The sequence below is a fragment of the Rutilus rutilus genome (assembly GCF_951802725.1).
Source record: "Rutilus rutilus genome assembly, chromosome: 1".
In the NCBI taxonomy this organism is placed as follows: domain Eukaryota; kingdom Metazoa; phylum Chordata; class Actinopteri; order Cypriniformes; family Leuciscidae; genus Rutilus; species Rutilus rutilus.
Genome location: NC_140209.1, coordinates 56,486,500 through 56,491,682, shown reverse-complemented (window position 1 = coordinate 56,491,682; position 5,183 = coordinate 56,486,500).

Below are 5,183 nucleotides of genomic sequence, written 5' to 3'. Positions count from 1 at the left end.
AATACTGTGAAGCTGCTTTGATACAATCTGTATTGTGAAAAGCGCTATACAAATATACTTGACTTGACTTGACTTGACTATTTTTGGCAAATGTTAAGGACTTTTCACACCAAAAGTGAAATGAATAAGGCTCAGGCTGAAGGAAATGCAAATTCACACCTGTACAGTAGAGGGCGCCACTCGCCACTTCTGGATCACAGAAGATTAGGATGCAGGAGAAGAAAATTCAACACACTTACTTCAACACTATGAAATCCAAATATGCTGTTTAACTAAAGTCAGGTTTGCTTATGGTTGAATTGGATCATCAAAGATGCAATTCATGTAGGCCTCTATCGGCCGGTTTCCCAGACTAAACTGCGTGTTTGAGGTGTTTTAAAACTGAAAGTAGCTTGCACTGACACATCTTAAAATAAATCAATGCCACTGTTTTGTCTCAAGATTCACACAAGTAATGTGTTTTTTTTTTCTTAGGCACGTTTATAAAAGCTACTTAAATGTCCTAATTGAACTAAGACCCTAACTAATCTAAGCCCTGTCTGTGAAACCAGGCCTATATGCAAGTGTATCAGAAGCAGCAGGACGTGCAATTTATTACTTGACCACTGGATGGCAGCAACTACCAAGTAATGTCCCTGAAATGCTGCGTTACCGTAGCGCACAATTACTTGATGCACAATGCTATCTAGGATGCAATGTGAAAAATGACAGGCTTTCCTCTCACTGCTTTACATTGTCAAAGCGCCCGCAGATGCTGTTGTTTCGGCTTAGGTATTCCTTCATGAAGCCAACTCATCCTCAGCCTTTCATGTGAGGAGTAGCCTACAAGTAGGAGGTGTTTCATGTCGTGAAACGGACCCCTGTAAACCCGCGTCCCGCTGAACGGATTAGACGACATGATGACGGAAGAGAAAACTGCGGTCTCCAGGCAACAGCTTGTGGCGAACTGAGGCAATATCTCATGTAAACAAAACCGAGATGTCGATGTCGCATTCATCCCCTATTGCCTAACAGCAGGTTGCATTTCAAAGGGGAAAAGCCTTTTTCACATTTCCTCTGAAATTAAAAAGCTCTCAATACCCAAACTCTCAAAGCTGTTATTTCGCACAGAAGGGCGTACAGAAAGAGACTTGCACTAGATTTCGACTTAGCCATTTAGGATTGAAATTGAAATGTCTCTGTCGACACGTCATTCATAAAGGTCATTAGCAGTATGCGGCCCTGCTCACCCTATGATTGCATTTTCCAATATAAGATCTAAATTACTTTTGCAGGGCAGCGAATTTGAATTTCCCTGTCTAGTAGGCTACAGATTAAATTTCACAAGGAGTGTTATTTTGAAGAGTTTAGTGAATTTAGTACCAATGGGATTTGAGGGGTCTGATTTGGAGCACGCATGTCGTGACAGTGAGAGATACAAATTATGTAAACAGGTCATGCATATTCATCAGACAGACAGGTGGCTTGATTGTGTAGCGTTTGATTAATATTACTTATGAGCTACATTTACATGTGTCATCAGCCCCAAGGGGTGAATTTTCAAGCAATTGAAAATTTATAGTTCGATTTATTCAAATTTAAGAACTTTGGTAGAATTCACACTTTGAGTCAGGATTTACAGTATAATGCTTATGCAAATGAGTAATTCATACGTATATAAAGTCACCATGAAATCAAAATTGACCGTTCTTATTTTTTTACGGAATATTGCAGTGTTTTTTAGAAATGATCTATCCCTGCATTATTTTTTCATTTTTTTTATGTTAATTCATGTGCCCTCGTAATCTTTAATCAAAATAAATCCCCTCCCTCTTGCAGCTCATCTCTTCTCCTCTTCTCTGATGATGCGTTTACTGGCGTGAGGGCGGGGCAACCTGTCACTCGCATGAGATCCAATCAATAGCAAACCACAACCATCCAATCAACATGGACAAAATCAAGCCCCGCCCTACATTTTTCTTGTTTAAGAAGTCTTTTCACTCGTACATAAGAAAACACTATCTTACTATTACTTTAAGAACACATGCATTTGTTTGGCCCTAATTAGCCAGTGTTTACACAGTGTTTATACAATACTGGCTAAATTATTATTTTAAAGTCAATTAAAAATGGTCCAAACTACCAATATATTATTATTCCAGAATAAAAGAAACTAATTCAGCTATGCCTGAATTCAAAAACCATTTGTCGCTAATTGACATGGTTGAGACTCTCAATACTGAAACCCAAATGGAAGTTAATTATGACTAATTAGTAAATGCTTAAATTATTGCTTTTATTAATAGTACTGCTTTACAGTACACTAATTACAAGTTCAGTCCCCTTAGATTAGATCGAGGACACAAAAAAACGTTTTTTCTCCAACTCTGTGGAGAACTACAGTACCCATAATCCTAAAGTAATATCCACCAATCAGAGACGTCACAGTTAACTTGGAGACTACTATAGACGTTATATGTCAGAGAAACAAGCGCACATGCAGCCATCTTTTGAATCTTGTGTTTGGACTTTTGCTGGTGCTCTGTATATTTCTATGGCATCGCTGTCGAAGAGAAATTTACTTATTTACTTACTTATTTTAGAGGTAAGCGGATAACAAATGTCATTAGACCCAGAAGATTTAAAAACGGGCTACAAAAGGTCTATAAAGCATTGTGAATAATGACTTGATCAAGTTAGTCTCCCTACACTCTCAACCTATCTAATTGTACGACCACATATTTTACATTAAACTTAACACACATTGATTTTATCCTTAAATAACTTAAAAAACAACTTGATTCTCAATGACTCCTGGGTTTGGTTCATTATGCAGTCTTTTACCTTTGTCTTTTTTTCTTGATTTTCACATGTTTTTGTTTCAAATCAGTTTAGATCACTGTTACCTATTAATGATGGACCATTATTCTGAAGTGTTACAGAAATGTCACAGATAGAACATTTCGCATGAAGTCAGTTCAGTGACAGCAGGACTGGTCTGATGTGAGGTGATTTTCAGAGGATGAGTGAGTAAATGTGTTTTCATCTGACCTCCTAGAGAGATGGTAGAGAACACTCACTGGGTCAGAGATTACCAGAAGGAATTATATTCAATAACATACTGTAAAAAAAAATGATATGATCAATAAGTTATGACAACATATGTTTTTACATTCCTTTAACTCATCAAAATAGGTTAAGCAATTTTCAACTTTTTTGTTAGATTTAGCAACAAAAAAAAAAGTCAGTTTATTGAAATTTAAGTTGATATGACTTAAACATCCATGGTTCCCAGACAGCAACATAGTGTCGGCCCAGATCCGGGCCACATCTGGTACATGTGGATTCAACTCGTACCAGATGTGGTACATTTGGAGAAGGTAATAAATAATGATAAATAATTAAAAGGCAGACCTCTGTTGAAGAGAAAAAGGTCAACGCAAGTAACATTTGCACTTTTGTTTCACATCCTTACAGAACCTGGAGTCTACAGAGATGGAAATGAAAAATCATATATAGCAGAGGTGTTTGTGTTACTTTTGCTCAAGTTTTTATTTGGCTAAAAGTAATAATGATTTTAAAATACAGTAGGCCTATCCATACTTTAACGTAAGTGTACTATCTGTGTCACTAAAGCAGCCACTATTTAGCCTTATGGTTTTCTTGTGATTTGTAGCACTTGCCCGGTATCTCCACTAGATGGCGACAGAAATCAATAAAAGACAACCGAAGTCAACAAACTGTCTCGTCTAACCTTAGCAACGCAGAATAAGCTATTTTCTGTGATTGTGTAGGCACTTCTGATTCATTCGCCGCTATGGTAAATAACAACAAAATGCAGTAAATTAACAAATAACCTGCGCTACCAACAAATTAATATGATATGATAACACATAACAGTTTGCAATATTAAGCAGCACAACAGATACAATTTTTGTACAGCTAAAATAATTGGAAACGGATCAAACCAGAAGCCTCACGCTCGCTATTACATTAAGAGTTTTTGAATTGTTGTTCTGTCGACGGATCCAGAGTTTTGCCCTGGTTAGATAGAGATTGACTCAGTTGTGTATCATGTGTCACCGCTAGATGGCAGCGCTTCTGTTATTATTGTATATTTTAGCTGTGTTTACTTGAACTGGCGTTGTAAACATATTCTCATACATCTGCCGAATGAATGACAATGTCAGAAATAAATGTTACATTAATTTGACTATGAACTTGACATTGAGCCTTTTCATGTTATAGCCTACTGTAGTACAAAGGCAACAAAAATTCGGATGCTCTACATCAAGAGGTTGAATAGTTTAGATTAGCCTACCTATTGCACTAATAGCTCAGATTTAGCTCTACCTCAGTACAACCATGTCTTCTGGCTTGTCTGAAGCCCATCTCTTATTTTCATGCACACCAGCGTTTATAACCTTTCCCACCGCTTGTATGAGCATCCCTGCCCAATATGTTCAAGACCACTGTCCTCTCGTCTCTATGGTAACAGTGAGATACCCTCTCCCCCAACACACACACACACACACACACAAACAGATTGATCATGTGCTCATGAGAGCATCTGACCCAAAGATCCCTCTCTCTCTCTCTCTTTCTCTCTCCTCACCCAGCGCTCATTAACATGATTCCTCTGTGTCAGGCATCCATTCACCATTAAAGTAACGTAAATGGAGGAGAAGAAAGCGACAGACATTCATTAATTGCAGTGTGGGGCTTCATTAGTGCGTCCCAAAAAGAGGCATGTGACACAATCTCCCCCTCAACAAGCCATTAATGAACCTGTGTCTACCTGCAATTACTATCTATCTATCTATCTATCTATCTATCTATCTATCTATCTATCTATCTATCTACGTGCCTAGAATGCATAGAGAAATATAGAGAATATAGTGTCGTGATGGTTTTAGGAGAGTGACAGCCCCAGTCACCGGTGAATTTCACTGTATGTAAAAGAGGAGCAAGGGAATTCTGCTATATTTCTTTTTTTGAATTTTCTTTAATAATTTAAAATTGCAGTAACACGATCAATAACAAACGAGAATGGTTTTGCATTTCCGGAATCCGGAATGATTGTACTCTGTAAATCAGATATATACATAATAATAATAATAATAATAAATGTATATGTGTTCACTCCTCTAGAGAATATTTAAGGCTGCATCCTAATCTAGTATTTATCCCAGTGCCTGAATGGA